The sequence below is a fragment of the Perissodus microlepis genome, chromosome 23, assembly GCF_051167445.1.
Source record: "Perissodus microlepis isolate ML-2025 ecotype Zambia chromosome 23, ASM5116744v1, whole genome shotgun sequence".
In the NCBI taxonomy this organism is placed as follows: Eukaryota; Metazoa; Chordata; class Actinopteri; order Cichliformes; family Cichlidae; genus Perissodus; species Perissodus microlepis.
This window is the reverse complement of record NC_140482.1, coordinates 26,930,906-26,953,230: the sequence shown is the minus strand read 5'-3', so window position 1 is coordinate 26,953,230 and position 22,325 is coordinate 26,930,906. Positions and strand designations below refer to the sequence as shown.

Sequence of the window (22,325 nt, the reverse complement as noted above, 5' to 3'; positions counted from 1 at the left end):
ATTCATCTCATCCATGTTTTGACAGACAATTTAAAAGGGCAGTAACAATAAGAATAGCTTCCTGCCAAACCAATCATGTGGTTGGAACAGAGTTAGAGTCACGTCAGATTAGATTGACACACATGGCGTAGGAAGAGCAGCCGGCAGCAGCACATGTGCAGGTGCATGGGCTAGTCCACATGTACGCACTAGTATGTTAGCAATGTGAGGAAGGTAAAAGATGATGGCAAATGTGAAGACAATGGAAAATGCGAAGGAAAACTTGAACAACAGACATGACACCCTGAGGGACACAGACCCAGGCTATTTAAAGTCCAACAAAGAAGCAGAGTGACATATACTGCAAACTGTGTCAAAAGCACGTTCCCCCAAAGGCAGATAACACCACAAATTCTTTTTATGCTTCTGAAGCAGTGCCATCCTTGCACAGTGCACAGTTGACTGTTTACTTGCACAATGCAATGCACACACAATGCAAGACTTCACAGTTCCAAACACTATTTTTTAAGTTTATTTATTGTTAGCAATGTAGCACAGCTGAGTTAATACGTTCTTTTTTATGTTCTCCTTTGATTGCATCTATTTATATCTGGATTTTTTTCCCCAATAATTGAAAACGGCCTGAATATGAGTTTATCTATATATACAGTATATTTACAGTATATTATATAAATATGCTGTTCATGAGCAAGTATATTTTTTTCAGATGTTTTTGTATCCATATCTACATCTACATTTATTTACTGGCCAAAGAATTTAGTTGACACTGTAACGCTAGAAGCTTTTTACTGTTTCAGAATTAAGATTTTACTTTCACATATGTATGTATACCATTGCATAGAGTTGCAGACAGACACCCACTCCACTCACTGGCAGATAAACCGTTGATGTTCAGAACACCTTACAACTTTTTATGAGCGATATCAAGATATCAGTAAAGCTCCCTTTTCAACAAGAACAATTACATTTTAATGAACGGTTATCATAAACGTTAACGCGACTGGCAAATATATTAATATTAGCTGTTTAACTGTTCGCAACCAATAACCAACAGCAAAATCAGCCATCTGTAATCAGGTAAGGTAGTGGCTAGGAGCGATGTCTAATTGATGAAACAACAATGCCAATGTTGGCGTGAGACAGGAAATGTTATCAGCGGTGTTATCAGTGTAATGTTAATTGACAGTGTTCATTTAACAAGATAACGAAAATATTTAAGTCTTATAATGTAAAATTTTAACCAAACTTCCGTTTTATTGTGTTTTTCAGAAAACATGAGCTCTGACCTTGACCTTGAAATCAATGTCACCTGGGCCTTGGCTCAAACAAGATTTTAAGGAGATGTTCCTATGGTATCAATTATAAAAAACCTAGGTGACTTCCTTCTTGAGTCATAAGATTTTTAGTAAACTTGACTTCTGCCTTTGACCTTTATGTCGCTGAGATTCAAACTCGTCTGAGATGTTTATTAGATGCACGTATGGTATCATTTTCAAAATCCTAAATCGACTGATTCTCAAGTTATTACATTCACAAATTTGGGTGTCCACACCGCTCCTCTGCTCGTCTGTCCCACAGGGTAATAACAGTACCCCATCAGCCTTTTACAACTTAGGGGTAAAAATGTATTGAGTGTCAAGTATTTTCCTGGGTGTCCATACTAAATTTAAAATGATAATATATTCTAATCTGCAGATTATTAATCTATTAAAGAAAGTCATGACTGGAAAGGCATGACATTTTCTCATAATTTGAAGAAATGACAAACTATGTTCCATTTACCTAATTCATCTAATGTAAGACTAGGCAACAGGACACAAACTGGTAACAGCTCAAACTGTTATGTTATAAAGGTATGGATTTATTTCCATTTCACTTGTTGTCTAAATAACTTTCATCTTAATATTACAGCTTTTATCTGACCAACATTACTTAACTAGGCATTACCAGCTCCACACTGATAATCACAGGGAGCTTAAAACCTCGGTAAAAAATTGTGAATGTTTAAATCACAATTTTAGACTCTGTTTATAAAATTGTTACACTGCTACATTCTACTTACTACACAATACATAGCTATTCAGTTCTGACTGTTACTCTTGGCACAAATAATTCTTGTTTTGAAGAATAATTTAGTTTGAATGGGATTTCTAGGGACACTGGTCTGGGTTATACAGTAACAAGAAGCACTTGTTTACAAAGAAAAACCTCCCAGAAAGGCAAAAGAAGGCTACAGTAGAATGCTGCTGCATTGAGCCATCCCCCACACACCACCCCTCAGCTCAACATCACTAAACCAGTGAGTAACAAATGAAAATGCCGGTTTACTCGTTTCAGACTTTCTAATCTCAAAACAAATGTTTTAGTACAGATAAGCTCAGAGAAACATAAAACAGAGTACTCGCTTTCAACCACTGCATACAGCTACCAAACAAATCCTGACATATTACATTCATCATTTTAATAATGCAGTAACATTAGACAAGTAGTTGCAACATGTTCACAATATAGTAGCTAGCAGTTTGTTTCTCACTTGGAAGCACATCCAGTTGGAAGATATTTGGCTGTCTGTTTCAATATTTAATTTGCAGTTTGAGTTGGATTCCCACAGTTAATCCCACAGTTTGGTTTCCAACATTGGGCTGTTTCTTTTTAAGGCTATTATTATGGTTTCCTAACTGCTATACTCTTCAAAAGTAGTGTTAAGTGTTAGATGATGGTTTTGCAGCAAAAGCAAAACACTTTGTCTGTATCACAATGACATTTATATTTTCTACACCTGTTCAACTCGTTCAGCTGGGCTCACACAGCAAAGAAAGCAAGAAAAAGAGTTCACCAATGTGCCTATATAGACCTTTCTGTCAAATGAATGTTTTGTCCCTGCCCATTATTATTCTAGGGTTCTCCTTACTGACAAAATCAGAGAAAGGTAGAGTATAGCATATACTTAAATTTAATGCTATGGTATCTTCGCACAGTCCATTGTTGCATATCAGCGCTTTAATCATCATTTATACCAGAAATTCTCATTAAAGCAATGACTCATTTTGGCCAGACTGAGAATAAAAATAATTATTTCAATTCTGCTTCAGTTTTTTTTTGCATGCTGGCTTCTTACACAGAAATGTAGATGGGTGCGAAGTCATATGGTGATTCAGTTATTTGACATGTTCAACAAATGTCACCCTGCAACACTACTTTCCTGCAAATCATGTGACTGGTAGGAAGTCATGTTGCGTTCTACTGAACATTATATGTGCATTAAATATAGCTTTTAATGAAACTGACTGTAAAGGTGGTCACATTAAAAAAACTACTTGATGTAAAAATGAATAGACATATTTGTTATTTGTCCTCTAACTGCTATTTATTACATTTTTCTTACATTTTTCTTGCATAAACCTCACAAATTGCAAGGAAGAAGTGGCCATGTAGATGTGGTTCATATCTATCTGGTTTTGGTGGAGTTTCAAGTACTAGAGATGAGTGTAAATGAGCTCGAGTTCATTTGAGTCCATTTTGATCTATCTAGAGGCTAGCTCTCAGTGTCTTAAAAATCCCCCCAGGAAGCACTGCCTGAAACGTCTGGGGAAAAAAAGAACAACATCAAGTTTATATCGTTTTTTCACATCTAAAGTAAAAAGCATGTTGTGTGTATTAGAAAAAAATGTAATATAATGTACATTTTTATTTTATTTATTAAAATTTTAAGGGTGACCCAGCGTGCACGTAACCAAGACCTTCTTAATCCCAGTTCACCGGTTACTCATGTGAACTCTGGCTCTTCACATTCTCTTTTAATGAAAAGGGTCTTGTGTAATCATTGTTTTTTGATGTCAAGAGGAAAAAAGTGTTTAATATCTGAATTACGAGGTGTGTGCACCAGTGGACAGCACATAATTTCTGACACCAGCAGACAAGCATTCAACTCTTATGTATGAATATTTTTTATTTATTTATAGATTTTACTTCTGTATGAAAATGTACCTTTTTTATTACAATTTGATTAAGGTTTAAAGTGTGTGGTGAATTTAAGGTTAAATTATATCCTTTAACAAGGTAAAAGACAAACCTTGACGAATTTCTCAGACATTTCCTTAGTTACTACAGTTTCTTATCACATGACATAAGTAGTACAGTAGAGTACATAGTCTCACATAATGGGGGACTCTTGTTGACTCTCTTAGATTTTGCACAACATGATAATACATTATTAGTGCAGTAAATTATGATAGTTCAACTATATAGAAAAATATAGCTATTGGACCACACCTATTATTTTTTTAATTCAGGCTTTTTCAGTCCTACTGCTACAGGTGTGCACCTAGCTATGCAGTCTACCTTTACAAACAAGAATGAGTCACATTAAAGAACTCACTGAATTCGATTGTAGTATTGTAAAAGGGTGCCACTGTTGCAACAGGTCATTTTGTGAAATCCGCTCCTAGTTATTCCACATTCAACTGTAAGTGGTCCATTTGCAAAATGGAAGCTTTTGGCTTGAGGGCCACGGTGAATATAAAAGGCCCCGAGCCTTGGTCCTCTGTTTCCTTCCCTTTTGGATTACAGCATGCACATATGACTAACCAATGGTTCCAACATTAAGAAGAGAAGTGGCAATACATGGTGCAGACGACAAGTCTGCAGTTAAAAGGTACTTCAACAAATCTGGGTCCTCCTGAGACCTCCTGTGCAATTCTGTGCTACAGACAAGGTTCTCCAACTCTTTAAACAAAAATTGGACTCCTGAGATGTTACAAGGCTCAATTGTCTTCTCACTCCATTGCGCCGTTTTCAGCAACACCTGCCATAAACAAGGTTCCCACAAAGAAGTCGCACAAAACAGCATTCTGTTTTGCTGCACACCATGTTTATCCCCTCGGCCATCCCTGATGCACCTTCGTGTCTACTTCATTTGAGCAGTAACAGCTTGCTCCATCTCAGAATATTTTATAGGGATGGGTCTGTTGGTGGAATTGTGACTCTGGCTCCATTCATATATCATGTCAATGTGTAAATGATCACTTCTGATGAGTTTCACATTTTTGATACATCCTGTCTGTACCTTCTGTTTTTAAGCATGCAGACTGACTGTTTTATTTCACAATCCATGCAATTAATAAATTCAAAAAGATAAAAGAAGCGATATGACCATTACAGCACGTTCTAGAGCCCAGGAGCTTCCAAATGTTGAAGCAGAATCTCAGCATCAAATTATTAAAGAGGAATTAATTAATTAAAAGAGGAATTATAGTTTATACTCTTACTCCTACTGTTCATAGGTTCCCCACAAACTTAATGCTAGTAACAGTGTTTTGTAGCTGTAATAAACACAGCATGTAGTGGTGTTTTGCATGAGTGGATAACCTTGATATGTGTCTGTTTATATTTCCCCCTTACTTTACTTTGGGTTGATTTGGTTTATTTAATAAAAAAAAATAACTCTAACTGAATCTCTATTCTTATTTATCGTGGGCTGGATCTGTAAGCACCAACAACTTGCAAATGTAAACTTGAACCACTTTTATCTTAAATATTAAAGACAAATTAGCTCAGTGAAAATCCCTGTGCCCTCTCTGTAGCTCTGTCAATACTTAATTTATTTTGTGCTGTCTCAGGAAAGAAAGACGCATATTTAAAATCCTCTAATTGTTTCTTCATCGCCACAATTCGAGTGTAATTAGATCTTAAAATATGGTACATTCAGCAGTGTTTCTATACCACTGATTCAACAATACATAATCTTCACTTTACCACTTAAAACCCTTAAATAGGTCCCGTTTCCATATGACCAATTTAAAAAAGCATTTAGTGGTAAGTCATGGCTTGTCTATTTATTAGTAACAACACAGATATGAGTAGAATAACCAGTGCTCTCATGTCTGGGGAGAAAGAAAATACCTCAAGAATGTTGGTAAATTGTTAAGAAGGAACAGGCTGGAGTTAATATTCAGCTCAGATCAGTGTTCATAGTGTTGAATTTGGAGGATTATTCACAAGGACCAAACCCAGTGGCACAAAAACAGTTTAAAGTAGAACTTCCCTGCTTTACACAAGAGAAACTTCCAAAAGAAATAAATAAAAACTTAAAAACAAATAAATAAAAACCGAGTGGAGAGTGAGGTGAAACAACAGGACCACAGCATGAGTCACCAACAAATCTATAATTTACAAACTAGCTCCCTGCCATGCACAGAACTGGTATATGAGAAGGAAAGTGGAAAAATGTTGGTTAAAAAGGATAGAGGTGTGTGATGAGCAAAAAGAAGATCACACTGATGAGTGGCGAATGGACATTTTCTTTCAGGGCTAAGCTATGTAGATCAGATCCCCTGAGACAGAGAGGTATGAACTGACTGCCCCCTACCTCCATCCAAATCACACATACAAACACATCCACAGCAAACACAGCAATGCGAAACTTCATTAAAAAGGTCATCTGCAGATCATGTCATCATCAACTACTGCCAGGAACAGTGTTCCGCTCACGTGATTGCCCTCCTTTCACTCTTCATCCACATCTCATTACTAGATGAATGAAACAGTTTAGCCTTGAGATTTCTTATACTATGCATTCCGTGTTTATTCCAGAATGTCATTATGAGTTATGCCATGTCTTTCTTTTAATTTAATCAAGTGGGCCCTAAGGTGCTTTAATTACATACTGTGGTAATTTGGGGTAGGTGGTAGTGGCATATGTAGTCCGGGGAATCCGCATTCCCTATTTTAGTTACTAGATCTTTGGAAATCTCAACAAATGCATTAGTATCTTGATCTGCTGTGCTGCCTTTGAACAGTAGCCTATTTGAAGCAAATACATAAATATGCATGATTGTCCAGCCTTGATTGGGATCTTCAGGGCATTTGAAAAGATGCTCTAATAGCTCAAGAAGTGCAGCCATTTTTATACCTGAGCTCTTTCTCACCTTCTCAAAAAGGTACCTGATCTGGGCTGAACGGGTAACGGGGTAATGCCATTAAATATTGTATCTGACCGGAGTACATCGAAGCATCCACGCGTCCTTTTTTGCTGCATTTGTGTGTGTGTGTGTGTGTGTGACAAGTCGCTGAGGCGTGCACACACAAATACCGCATTCATCCAGTTTTATATGATGATGGTGCCCCCGCAGCGGCCAACGGGCGCAACTTTCCTCCTCCTCCTGGATCGAGGAGAGGATAGAGAGACTCCATTCAACACACACACACACACACACACACACACACACACACACACACACACACTTTATGAATCTCCCTCCATCCTGACCCTCAGCAATCAGCCTGAGAGGAGGTTTGCATTCATTTGATTACCAAGAGAAAACGAAGACGAAAATTTCGATAAATGTTAAGTATCAGCTGCACACCAAACGCATTGCCTCAAATGTTTAATGCTGATTAAAAAAATTAAATATTTTCTCTTTCATTAACAGAAGCTCCTCTTGAACAGTGACAGAAATGCACGCTCACAAACAGTCTGCAGGTGGTAAGCGATCGACCGACGGTAACGAATATCAGTTATATGTCATATTTCAAAAGCAAGTCAGTATTTTTACGAAAAACAAGAATCACTGAGCCTTTTCACCTAAATGTTTCTTTTCTAAAGCAAGTATTTTGCGCAGCTTGGTCGGCGAGAGTGCGCAGCTCTGTGCGTTCATGCGCTTGGAACGGAGTGAGAGAGTCAAAAGTGGCAGACAGAAGAAGACGAGATGCTGCTTTCTGCTGTGCACGGGACGCTCATCAAGGCGCAGATCCTCCCATGACTTACATCTTAGACTAAGAAGAAACAGGGTCATTTGGAGATGTTTAATGCTATTCGTTATTTCAACCACATAAACTTGTCCTCGACCACATCTTGTAAATAATTCTGCAGTGTAAATCATGAAGTCAAAAAAACAAAAAACAAAATCAACCCACTGCATCACAGTTGCTGATTCTACCGGTGAATCCTCAAAGCCCACAGAAACCCGACAGTGCTCAGAGTTAAGTATGAGCGTGTGTTTACCGTTAAGAAACGATCCAATCCGCTGTTTTTTCCACCTCAGACAATATTCCTCTGTGCCTTAAGTCCCGTTAGGTTAAGGTCCAGTCCTTCCAAAAGCCACATAGTACCCCTGAAAAAATCCCGACGCTCAAGCGTTGGAAATAAGCCTTGGAAATAAGACTGGCGCACTTTTCACTCCAGAGGGTAGAAACTCGGGTTAAATGCGGTCCAACATTTACACACGGGCAGAAAGAAATTAAGGAAACCTTTTTAGTCCAAAACAAGTGCTCCGTTAATCCAAAATGGTTTTTTTTATTCACAACTATAAAATTCTCCTGTGACAGAAGAAACCATTACGCTCCGGGTCTTTTGACGCGAATCGGTCTACATGTTAATGACGGTCACGTTAGAGAAAAAGAAAGAACAGTGGGATTTTTTCCCCCCCATCGTCCGCTCCTCACGATTCAGGTTGCACTTGGCTGATAAAACGCCGTCCTCTCTTTCTCGCTCTCTCTTCCTCTCCCCCCTCCTCCTCCTCCTCTCCTCCAGCCCCCAGTCTCTCTCGGAAGCTTTCGTGGAGCAGAGACGCACCTAGCGGCCTAAGAGGGAACTCCACAGCCACATGAGTTTATTCCCACCCCGCCCCCTATACAGACTGCTCTTAAAGAAACATTAAAATGTGAGACTTTTTTGTGTGTGTAAAGAGAAATCAATAAAACCTTCGTGAAGTGTGATTTGAAAAGTTAGACCACCATTCAGCTTGTTGCTTATATATAACAAAGATTTAAAAAAAAAGTAAATTCCTATTGCCCAGTGGTGTACAGTAAAATATCTTTAACACCCATGCTTTATGAATAATTATAAATAATAATGTTTGAAAATATTATTATTAAAAGTAGTATTCAAAATGTATCGTTTTGTATTTTGAAGCCTGTTTCATATAAGCTACAACAACATAAAACACAACATTTTTGCATTACCTTAAAATAAAACAAGTAAATAGTGCAAATACTGAAATTATATGTCATTCACCATTATCAACATATAGATATTTTCATATGATTTTAAAGGCATTAGGCTGAATGTTTAAAATGTTTAAACTTGATTGTTAGCAGTTTACTGTGTTATTACAAAAATATTACCATAATATTAGTCAGAGGTTTTTGCTGGCATCTTTAAAAGGGTTTCTCAGTTATATTATCTTTTTTCTAGTCATTCATAATGCTGTCATTTCAATTCTACGCCACTATTATAATATAAATTTTAGTAACAGGTTATTGCATGGTCATCCATTTGGAAATCACATAGGAATTTATAAACGACCTTGATTAAATTATTACCATGTTCTTACTGAGGTAGAAGGTAAACTGTCACCAAAATCTCTACTCCCAGGGATTACTGGTGTCTGACTGCCAAACACAAGTCTCAGCTCTGATTTACCTTAAAATCGTGTCTCTTTCTCAGTAGTCTGAGTTACATTCCCCTCATGGGGGATAGAGGTTAGCTTAATTCTAACACTTAGAAAGACATGGAGACCTTTAGCTTTTCTCCTGTGAAGAGCTTCTGGAACTGAGAAAGTGGGAATACCAAAAGAAGAGAAAAGATGTCTGTGCTTTCAGTTTATCAAAAGGAACCTACTTATTTTTAATTATACACAAACAAAAGTTATACAAAAGCAAATAAAAAAAAAATCAATCAAAACCAATCCAAAATAGAAAAATGTTCGTGAACCAGTAGCTTGTTTTATACTAACCATCATCTTATTCTGTGTGACATCAATGCACATGGCAACAGCATAGCAACCACATTTTCTGTCTACTCGATCTCTCTGCTCTAAGCCCATATATGGTACTCAACACAAAACTGCACATTGATAATGAAATGTCCGTAATCAAAGCAAAAACACTTGTTCCATGAAAGTTTCTTTAAACGCAGCAAGATTTGAAGAGGCAACTTTTCACTAGACTATACACAGAACAAAATGTTACTTAATAGAACATATTACACTGGAAAATTTTTATTAGAAACTGGTTGACTTAAAAATAACCTGTTAAAAAATTAAAAAGAAACATCTCAGATTATGCAGGTAACAAAATGAGAAACAATCCTAAAACAACTTGAAAAGTGATATAAATAATAATAATCTCAAAACTCCTTTACTTTGCAGTTATATGATCTGTTTCTGTTATGTGTGGCTGTGTGCAGACAGGAATAGGACCCAAGGTGCAGACTCCGGAGACAGTCGTGAACTCAAAACAGCTTTAATATAGAACTCAAAATATAACATAACTGGAAAAACTCAAAATCAACTTAAACCGGAGGACTGACAGAACACACAGCTAAGTAAACGGTAGATCGCGACACAGACACAAAGAAACACAGGGCTTAAATACACAGAGGGAGCAATCAGGGAATGGGTAACAGGAGGGAAACACAGCTGGGGCAAATCAGAACTGACGAGACAAGGAGGCGTAAACTGAACACACTGAGATGAGACAGAGACCTTCAAAGTAAAACAGGAAACACAAAACACAGACTGAACAAAAGACACAGACTCACATGCAGGCACTACAGAGGGAACAGAGACGTGGGACCAGGGCAGACACAGACACTGACTGGACACGGGGATATAGCAACTAAGGATACACAGAGACGCGAACTAGACAAGGGGATACAGCTGACAGGGGAGACAGAGCGACTAGAGAAGACAGAGACATAAACCAAAAGACAGAACTCTAACAAAGAAACCAAAGACTAGAATTTATAAATAATAATAAACTCAAAAACCCTGGGTCAACGACCCAGGCATCCTAACAGTTTCCCCGTCTGTTTCTCTCTATGGAGCCGAGTTGGAATATCAACAAACATAATGGCAATGCAATAGAACTACAAATGATCTAGATAAGATAAGATAAGATAAGATAAAACTTTATTAATCCCTCGGGTGGGTTCCTCTGGGAAATTCGGTTCCAAATAAGCACAGCACCGACAGAAGTTATAGAGTTACAGAATATTATATATATATATATATATATATATATATATACACACACATATATATAAATACAAAGACATATATAGATAAAAATATACAAAGGGGATAAATAGAATAAATAGGAATAAAATAAAAATAAAAATACAAGTGGATTGCACATTTCAAGTATGGAGTCTATTGCACCGTTGACTATTAACAAAAGTATTGCACAAAGGTAATTGCACAGTGAGGTGAAGAGGCACTACAGCTTAGTTGTTACCCCCTCCTTTGTCCTCCTGTTTCCCCTCCTCTCCCCTCCAGAGAGGAGTTAAACAGTCTGATGGCGTGTGGGACAAAGGAGTTTTTAAGTCTGTTGGTTCTTGTCTTGGGGAGAAGCAACCTGTCACTGAACAGGCTCTTCTGGTTGTTTATGGCCGTGTGCAGAGGATGCCCAGCATTGTCCATAATGTCCAGCAGTTTCTTTAGTGTCCTTTTCTCTGCCACTGTCACCAGAGTGTCCAGCTTCATGTACATTGAGAAGGTGTTTTTAGGCTAGTTTATTATACAGCTAACCTTTCCCAAGGCAGCTTCACAGACTGTCTTGAAGTAGGAGCACTTTGGTTTATTTTTTTTTATTTGTGCAAGTTATTCCTATTTACTCTAACTATATAAACTAGTAGTAGGACTAGTAGTAGTTAGTACTCTACTAATCTTCACTAGTACACAAATGCCACAGACACACAGACGATGTGCCATATTGACATAAGTCACATTTTGTTTCCAAATGTACAATACAGGAAAGTTACAACATCAAAGGATATGTGAAGAATTTACGTTAAAAAAAATCATTTGTTGTTACAAGCATCATCTTTTATTCTCCACCCTGTAACAAATTTACAAAACACTTTGATGTGTATGCATACAGCCATTAAACAACAGTAATCTATCTCAAGATGCCACTGAAGCATAACGTGAAGGGTTAAACAAGAGCCACACCAGCCTCAACAAATGCCTGGAATCATGGCAGTGCAGAGGTGCAGAGCTCATGGTCTTCCAATAACTTTGTGGATGAATAAAGGGTTTCAACAAGGCTTCATGTAATGCACCTTAAAGCTACAGTGGAAATGTATTTTCTTTGGATATGTCCTTGTTACAGCTACATTTTGACCCAATGTGTCATTTTGATAAAGACAACCCTTTATAAAGTGCTTATAATGTATTATTCTTTTTTTTTTGCAACACTGTGAGTTAGTATATCTACTATATCTACATTTATTATCATTAAAATCAATGTAGTTTCTGGCAACTCAAATGACCTTGTGCTTATTCTTTAAAGTTCAAAGTCCTGTATGGTTAGACAGATACATACAAATCATTTTTGCTTCATGACTGTCTAGGACCAGAGTGTAAATATGCCCATTAGCCTCCAGTGTGTTTTGTTTTTTTGTTTGTTTGTTTTGCGTGTGTGTGTTGTTTTTACATGAAAAGCTAGCAAGCTACATTTCATAAACTTTATGGGTTATGAAATGTAGCTTGAAATAACACAGACACCTGTTAATTAGAGCTAAGTAAAAGCCTAATAAATACTAGGATTTTAAGGACCAGGACTAAATCACTATGGATAACTTTGTAAGTTAATTTAGTCAAAATATGACAACTTCTTATTCAAATTACAATTTTGAGTTCTATTACTTCCTTATGGTAACATTCCTTGCACTCTTGCGAACAGTGTTAAAGCTGATGGTCTGATATTGAGTCAGCAGAGACAATGGTAATTGTGTTTCCATCCATTTAACCTCCTTCAAATGTGCCCTCTGCAGTGGTGCTGAAAGAAACAGCTCTTTTCTCGAAGAATCTAATTAGATTCAATAATTTGTGAATTACCCCGTTGATTTAAGCTACCATATGTGTGGCAGCTAAATCCTGCATCTGCTTAAGCTCATCCCTGCTCTCACTGACCTCAGCCCTCAGCTACTGTTGTTCACATGGTTGCCAATAACATCAGGTAATCTTGAACTGACTCTATTTAGAAATATTTTATGCCAACACTAATGTCAATGGCATTTTTTCACTGGAAACATGTTTTAAGCTTTGTTAGGACAGATATCTGCAATGTCCTCTAGTGGACTTCCTGCAAATTCCCAGCGCATACAGTAATGGAAAAATTCCTTCACTACTAAACAAGTGCCAATTTGGCCCTTATAAAACTAAAGGCATCTTCAAAGATGTCATCAGGTATAGAGAGAAGGTGTTATATAAGTAGACATCTGTGCTAAATATGGTCTTGAAGCCCTGAAGTAAAAATGGGACACACTGCTGGGTGGCTGAGAATGACTGACCCAAGATCCTGTGGGACTTCCAGATATATATGGACAAACTGTTGATGGCTAACCAACCACAGATTGTAGTCGTGGACAGGCAGTGGAAGACGGCTGTAGTGATAGATGTAGCTATATCAAGTGACAACAAAATTAGGATGAAGGTCGAGAAGTACCATGGGCTGAGAGAGGAGCTTGAGAAGATGTGGAGGGTGAAAATAACAGTGGTCCCCATGGTAATCAGAGGACTCAGGGTAGTAAGCCCCAAACTGGGCAAGCGGCTCCCCCAGATATGAAGAACGACACCTGAGATCTCTGTTCAAAAGTGTGCAGCTCTAGAACAGCAAAGACACTGCTAAGCTCCCAGGCCTCGGGTAGAGGACTCAAACTTGAAGCATAAAGAATAGAATCAACTTCCTGTTATCTGATTTTCCTACGACTGCACTCTTCTGGCCAGGGATCTTGGATGGCGTTCTTGGGATCTGCTAGGGCCACTCGTCCAGTTTGAGTTGCCCCAGGGACCACTATTGCCTTCACTCTCCACATCTTCTCTAGCTCTTCTCCTCTGCTTATCCACCACTACTATGTCCAGTTGTCTGGCCATCACCAGTTTGCCCATCTTTATCTAGAAGTCCAAAAGAATCTTATATTGGTTATACTCAATCACCCTAGGGGGCATATTCTGTGACCTCAGGATTTCCAGGCCATACTCGGCACAGATCTTCCTGTATACCATGCCAGCTATGTGGTTATGGTGTTCCATGTATGCTCCGCCTGCTGGCATTTTGCACCATGTTGTTACGTCCTGGATTGTCTCAGGGGGATTGTTTGCACAGTCTATGTCTGAGGTCTATCGATTTTGTATTCAGGGCTCCTTTTTTGTGCTGCCATGAATAGTGACACTGTGTTGTCTTTCAGTCCAGTCTAGGATTTCTTGATTTCTATCTGCTGATGGTACGTGCCATGCAGGGGCCTGTTCTTTTGTGATGGTTCCTGTTCTTGGTCCTCTTCTTTCTCAGTTTTCTGCTACCTGAGGTATTCACTAAGTATATGATCACTTGCATTCATCTTCCTGAGGTACTCCTAGATCTTTGTTGTTCTTTGTTTGTTTGTATGAGCCATACAGAGGTAGACTTGCAGGTGTATTTCTGATCATTGTCCTGCTGCATAACAAGTGACCTTAAGTGACCTTAAGCTTTAGAGCACAAATGACCAGGCTTTCTCATCAAATACAGCAAGTCATCCAGATCTTGAAGCAGCAAAGCAGCCTCCGACTATCACACTACCATCATGTTTGAATGTTCTTTTTACGAAATGCTGTGTTAGTAAAAAACTAGTTATAATGCGACTTAAAGCTTTCAAAAAATGAAAATGTTTTTTTCACTAGGTCAGACAGGTTCTATTTAAGTTTGGGAGTCTGGGTCTGGGAGTAAAACACGGTATTTTGTATTTAATTGGGTGATATTTGTCTAATACTGAAACACGATGATTTAAATTGTAACAAATATGAATAAGAATCAGGTACGGAGCAAATAGTTCATTTCACTGTACCACTGAAATGCTACCAATGCCTGCTTCATTCAAATGGAATACATGCACATGCAAATCCCACAAGCAATTGCAATGTCACACTTTAAACAGGTACAGTATCGCAGATACACGTGTGATGTCACACACAGAAGCGATATCTAACACTTTCAGTATACGTGCACACCACATTTCCAGCCTTTCACAAACAGGTACAGAACTCAAAATGTCATCTATGCAAAACACCTTCAATGAAACACTCACCTCCACACACCTGCACTGGATTAACACAGCGCACCTGCAGTGACTCGCACCTACAACACAATATCTACGTACACCTGGGATGCCATCTGCAAATATGCACTGTTAACTCATCATTTAAAAGAAAATCCCAATGATTGCTTTAAAGTTTTGTTCAACGTTTTTATGATGACACACAGTTTTTGTTTTTTGGCCACCCTCGGTGCCAACAGAACATCGAAATTATACGATTCATTCTGTCCTTTAGAATCGCTTAGGGGTCTCTCTCCTCTCTGTTCACCCTGAGTTTGCGCGTGTGCGTGTGTGTGTGTTTCTCCACTGTTCATCTCCTCAGCAAAGCACACTAGAGCAGTGGAGTGATAGTAGAAGCGAAGAAAAACCCCACTTAAATAAGTGTCTTTTTTGTCGATTAAATAATCGCACTTACTTTACTGTAGGTGTAGTAAAGGCATCCCAACAATTATTAACTGACCTAACACCAAAGACTGGTGCGGTGTTAAACACAAACTTCTTACAGCCAAAATATCTGCTTTTTAAAAAATGGATCCAAACTGGACGTGACATCGCTGGCAAGGACGTTAGAAGCTCTGCTACTGACTGCAGGTATGCTAGTTCACCTGACCATCCGGTAGCATCCCTTCTGAGACAAACACTTCTCATTACCATTGGTGAGCATGAACACAGCTTAGTCAGATCCAGAAATTCTTTATTGGCCATGCTTAAATCCTGGCCTATCTGTAAAAGGTCTTTTCTTTAACAGGACAGATTATGTTACAGTTATAAAATGAAAACCATGTCCACTTCACCACTAATTTGTTTCCTTTTTTCATTTTCCCTTCCCAGCCTCATCTCTGTCAAAATCCTATGTCGTCATGCTGTGCCTTTGCTTCCGTATGCTCCTCCAAGTTGATAGCTTCTAAGCAAATCACTGGTTCTCCCATTGGCATGAAAATGAAAAAGACTGCTGGAAAAAGAGTCTTTTGGCTGCCTGTCTGTAGCCTCTGCAGTCTGGTGAAAATGGGAAACAAAAATATTGTAAAGATTCAATGTAGAACCTTGTCTAATGCAATTAGGCAGCATATTAATACAAAGTGAACTGAAAGTAGGTCATCAGGTTAGTTAATACTTTTAGAAGCACAGAATGTACCTTTTCATGTACTTTGTACCTTCTGAATCACTATTTGTTTTAATCAAGAGGTTAACTAAAAATCCAGCTGATTTTCTTGGTGTCTCATTTTGTTCTTTCTTCTGTCCACACAGGCAGAACATTTTAATTAAAAATAGATAGATTTTAAACATTTTATATACAATATGTATATTTCTTTATATATTTTTAATCATTAATCTATATTTATTAAAATACCATTGTATCCCAGACAGAAAACGACTGAAAAACTCTGTGTTAAACATTTTGTCATACTGTGAGACGTAGCTGCTGATTTTCAAATTAGATCAAAGAAATACACGTGGCTGCTGCAATCACAATTCAATATGAAATTACACAGCACATGATATCACTGCTACTGTCAAAGTTATTCACGGTCTCCTCCTCCTCGTGTTTCAGTGGAAGGAAGAAACAGGCCTACATTGAAATCTTGTTTGTTTTGCTGCGAGCTGGTATTAGATATCTCACAAGGCTTTGCTCACACGCTCTCATGTGACATAAAAATTAGATTGTAGTTTGACAGTTTTGAGACAAGTTTTAATTGCAGGGCTTCCTGAAAAAGAAAAAAAAGAAGCTTTCTCACTATATTAACTGCACTGTCTAAATGAATGACAACAGAAAGCTGCATGCTGCAATTAAAAAAAAATGTTTGGTCTTTTTTTTTTATTTAACTTTTAGCCAGCAGTGTTTCCCTAAATCAACTTTTTAACCTGAACAAAATGATCTCCATGTGGGTCTAAAGGAAATCCATTATTATTTGTATGGATGAGGATCAGTGTTGGGACTAACGCGTTATTAAGTAACGCGTTACAGTAACTACGTTATTATTGTGGTAACGAGCACCGTAACTAGTTATTATGCCAAAATCAGGAACGCGTTTCGTTACTGGGATTTAGATAGGGTCGTTACTCGTTACTTCGTGTGGTGGCTATCGCGGAGCTTCCACAGATTCAGTAACATTAGCAAGTGGTGGAGGCCAGCAGGTGGAGGAGGGAAAGGGGAGGCAGGAGGAAGAGAGATCCGAGGCGGCTGCTGGTCCAAGTGTGAACTGAACTTCAGGTAAGAAGTTATGACCTGCAGTCTATCTGGGTCAGATATAAACCAAGTTTAGGTGGAGTTTATTTTCGTTATTCTGACTTTTTCCATACTGCGTACTAGCATGACGGAGTTTCTATACAGCTGGGTGGGTGCTATGATGTTAATGATGTTGAACTTTATTTTGTTCATAAGTTATTAGAGTTGCCAACCGTCCCGTCTGGTATTCAGAGAAAATATTATGCGTTTCGTATTGAGGTGAAAAGGAACAGTTTGTCAGCTGTAATTCAGCTACAATGAAAAAGGCACAAAGCTGGAGTTATTCTGTCTTTGCTGCACAGCCGCCTCTTCTTCTCTCATTCTCCCCCCTCCCTCTCCTGTTTCTACTTCAATCATGAAAACTGATCAATGATCAGCTGATCGGCTCTCTTGTTTGTCGCCCACTTTGCGCCAGAAAGAGGAAAGCGGATGTCGCGTTAAACAACAGCAGCACGTTTAAGCTTGATCAGCAGTTGTTAGAATTTATTTAATATTAATTTCTAGTATCAGCTGATGTTTGCTGGAGCCACAGCTGTAAGCTGCTGGTCATGATGTCCGTTTGGTTATCTGGTGAGAGGGAAACATGAAGATGAAACCAGGAGATGTCCTTACTGAATCATCAGAGCTGAACAGGTGATGGAGAAACAGGTTTACCTTTTAGTTAACATGAATGAGTTGAAGGGAAGATATGAACTGTTTCTAAGAGACAAATAACACCAGGATCCTTTTCTAAGTAGCTGACAGCTGGTAACTGTGCAGGGGCGGGTCTAGCAAAGTTTTGCCAGGGGGGCAGGTAGGGCATTAACAGGGAGAGGGGGGCACAAAGAAATACTTTTCTTTCTTATTCTCATTTAAAATGTCTAGCTTTCAACAAATAATTATCTGAATCTTACAACAAACGATTGATAGATTGATACATATATACCATCAAGACAGTGAGCATCACTGTCACAACAGCGTTTGTTTTCTTTATGATTTTTCCTATAATGGTGGGCCGGTCTCTAGTCAAAATGCCCGGGCCAATTTTTTGTCCCAGTCCAGCTCTGTATGCAGCTCATCTGCAGTCTGGTGTTGCCTACATCTTCCTATTCAGAAGGCAGAATTTCCGAGTTCTGAGTACAATCGAAAGCACCACGACTGCAGTTTTTGTGTTGGATGTAAAAGGCGCACATGACGCTGTGACGTAGGCTAGAATCATGGCAGCAGTCAATGACGGTCCAGGCGTGGGATTTCTCTCGTGGAAATATGCACATTATCTTTTCCTTTCTATTGGTAGGTGGCACAGTGCACTTGTGGCAAGTAAGCAAGCTAGAAGACTGGCAAAGTTATGGAAGCAACACATTAACAAGAGAATTCTGAGTAAAACCAAAGTTACTTTCCCTAGTAACTAGTTACTTTGAAAGTAACGAGTAACTTGAAGTAACTGAGTTACTTTTGATATAAGTAACTAGTAATGTAACTAAGTTACTAATTTAAAGTAACTTACCCAACACTGATGAGGATACTAGAGTATATTCTGCTGTACACCAAAGCCTTCTGGTTAGTTGTTTTCAAAGCATTAGACACTGCTCTTTATTTTGTCAGGAGCAGTGTTTAATGCATTTACTGCTCTACTTTGAAAGTCTCTTCACAAAAATTAGGTATGAAACAGCCATTAGATCACTTATTGAAGGTGCTGTGAAAATGTGAGATACATTGTTATCCCACATACATGATCTTGAGTTAGTTTCAGTTTAAGTCCATTTTAATTATATTGCCTCAAAGCACTTTATATTTTAAGTATTGTAAGGTAAAGCCCCTAAAATAACACAGAAAACCCCAACAATCATATGGCTGCTTTTAAGCAAATGCTGTGGCGAAAGTAGGAAGGAAAAACTCCCTTTAAACAGGAAGAACCCTCATGATGATTGAAGAAGAGGTGGGGCAGGAGGGGCGGTGATCTGCCTCAACTGATAGGTAGTGAGGGGAGAAAGACAGGATAGAGAAAAGCTGTGGAAGAGAGCCAAGTCTTCCTTTGACTTAAGGTTCTGTTTGCTTTCACGTCCCATTTCCTGCACCTTCTGACATTAGATTAGGGAGCATATTTACAACTATGCATCTGAAATCCCAAAACAGACAATTTGACATGCTCTTTGTTTTGTGCATGGCCAGTGGTGAAGAAGTGAGAAAGTACATTGGGTTCTCTCCATGTGACATTTTTTTGTACTGGAACCCCAATTTGAATATCTTTCTGAATAGACTGAGCCTGTCTGAAAATATCTGACACATTTCCTCCTCATTATGACAGCTTTCACATCAGTTATTTATAGTTTCCAGTCTAGAGACTTGAAGGGCAAAACATAATTCCGACAGACCAGTGAGCAGTGGACTCTCCACAGAATCGTCACACAAGCGTGTCAGTTTTCCATCAGTTTCAAATCACACGAATTTAAAACACGTCTCAAAAGAAAAACTATTAACTATAAGCCATGTAGCTTACTACAACATCTAAATCACTAAAAAGTAAAAATACAAGACTTAACACGTTAAGAAAAGTCGCTCCTGAAGTCACCGTTAATGCTTACATAATGGTGAAAACCAGCATTCATACCAGGAAGCTTCTTTCTTATGTTTGCCACTTGCAGCATAAGTAATAACTTGATATGCCTGCCAGATAAGCACCAATTAGCCATGGCCCAAGCCTGGATGTATTTTATCTATGACATAATAGTACTTATTTGTCAGTACTTATTAGTCTCAGCTGGACCAAATAATTCTTCATTACAATTGATCAATCACTCACACTAGGAGCTGGCAACACAAAGACTGGAGAAATTTATCAGCCTGCAGTGCATAAGACTAAATGAGTGAAAATGCATGTGCGTGACTGTGTGTGCATTTGTAAGATAGAGTTGGTGAGTCAGTCTGTGTTTGCATGTATGTGTATGTGTCTCCAGGCTTTTTCTGGGAGAGGCCAGATGTTAGTGGCGACAGAGAGAGTCTGGGGACTGGTCGCCCCTGCCAAGTAAACACACATACATACAGTGTTCAGTCTGGCATAGCCTCTCTTCTAAAGGTACCTTACACACAAATATATACATTTAATTGAAGATCTCAGACTAATTGCCAGATTCATGAAGGAAAAAACCAAAGCTGAGATTACAATTTATGCCTAGAAGTTGCAAAATGTAATCCTCCAGATTCTAATGTGGATCCCCAAGCCTCTATGGGTCCTCCTTCGGTACATCCATGAATTTTGTCTGTGGTTTTCTTCTATTTCTCCTGACTGGCAACTTAATAGTCAAGATTTCCCCAGTATAATCACATTCGTCTTCTACACATGTTCAAACAATCTCAACATTGTGTGTTGAGATGGTTATTAGAAAAATAAGGTTGGGACCTGTTTCAAAGAAAAACAATTTAGTAGTAGGCAGACTAGTAACAATTTTCTTGTACTCTGTTGTTGAGTTGTTTTGCTTACAGAAACTAAAGTTGCAGAAGAGATTTTTTTTTCTTAAGATTTCCCTGAGCCTTAAGATTTTTTTTAAGATAACACTAAAAATGATTTAAAAGGGGAGGACTTGTATTCAGTGGCCAGACTGAGATCGAGCTGGAAAGGATGTGCAGCGGCTTGGGGTGATTAAGTATAGATATGGAAATGTATTCACAAGTGAAGAGAGTGTGCTGAGAAGGTGGAAAGAGTGCTTCAAGAAGTTGATGAATGAAGAAAATTAAAGTATAGAAAATAGAAGGATTCCTTAATTAGGAAGTGCAGAGGATTAGTAAGGGGGAACTGAGAACTGCTATGAAGAGGAAAGGTGGTCCAGATAACAAAAGTGTCTTTTTTGACAATATTGTTTAACACAGTCTTGTAGAGTGACAGGATGCCGGAGGAATGGGGAGGAAGTGGTACAGATTTTCAAAAGCAATGGTAATGTTCAGAGCTGTAGTCACTGCAGAGGGATAAAGTTAATGATCCGTGAAGATGTGACCTTGAAGACCATGATGATATGGGAAAGAGTTGTTGAGGCTGGGTTAAGAAGAGAGGTGAATTAAGTCATAGTATGGTTTGGTGCCAAGAAAGAGCATTACAGAAGCTGTATTTGCTGTAAGGGGGTTGATGGAGAAGTATAGAGAAGGTCAGAAGTCATTGCATTGTGTCTTTGAGGCGCTAGAGAAAGCATGACAGGGTGCCAAGAGACGGATTGTGGTACTGAAAGAGAAAGGCAGGAGTGGCAGGGAAATTGTGAGGGTGGGCCAGAACATGCATGAGGACAGTGAGACAGTGGTGAGGTGTGTTGTAGGAGTGGCAGATGATTTCAAGGTGAGGGTGGGATGACATCAGAGCTCAGCTTCCCCTTCTTGTTTGAAGAGATGATGGACAGGTTGGCAGATGAAGTCAGACAAGAGTGTCCATGGAGTATGACGTTTGCAGACAACATTAACTTGTAGTGAGAGTAGGTATCAGGTGGAAGAGAGCCTAGAGAAGGAGGCATGTTCTCGAGAGAAGAAGAATGAAAGAAATACAAGTAAGACAGGATACATGTGTGTGAATGAGAGGGAGACAGGTGAAAAGGTGAACAGGGAAAGAGTTGAGGTAGTGAAGGTAGAGGAATTTTAATATCAGGTCCAACCATCTAAAGCAATGGACAGTGCACAAGAGAGGTGAAGAAGAGACTATAGGGAGGGTGACAAGTGTCAGGGGTGACATGTAACAGAAAGACAGCAGCAAAAGTGAAAATAAAGGTTTAAAAACTGCTATGATATGTGAATCGTAAGATGATACCACTAAGAAAAAGATAGGAGGTGGAGCTGGAGGTGGTAGAGTTGAGGAGTTGATTTTCATCGGGAGTGACAGAATTAGAAATTAGTAGGTCAGAGAGACAAGTAGGGTCAAGCGGTTTGGAGACAAAGGTTAGAGAAGCAGGCTGACATGGTTTGGACAGGTGCTTAGAAGTGATAGTGGACATAGTGGACAAAGGATGTGGAATATGGAGCTACCAGGTAGGATGAAATGAGGAAGGAGGACATTCAGAGGTTGTGTGA

The 22,325-nt window shown here is 38.7% G+C and overlaps 1 protein-coding gene across 3 annotated transcripts in view; it reads right to left on the bottom strand.

Moving 5' to 3' along the window:
- Positions 1-8,501, bottom strand: part of nlgn1 (neuroligin 1) — a 277,973-nt gene extending 269,472 nt beyond the window's left edge. For all 3 annotated transcript variants that reach the window (XM_084921759.1, XM_084921760.1, XM_084921761.1), the window contains exon 1: positions 8,003-8,501. The gene's annotated coding sequence lies outside the window, so the exon portion shown is untranslated. The remainder of the gene's footprint in view (positions 1-8,002) is intronic.
- Positions 8,502-22,325: the final 13,824 nt, after the last annotated feature.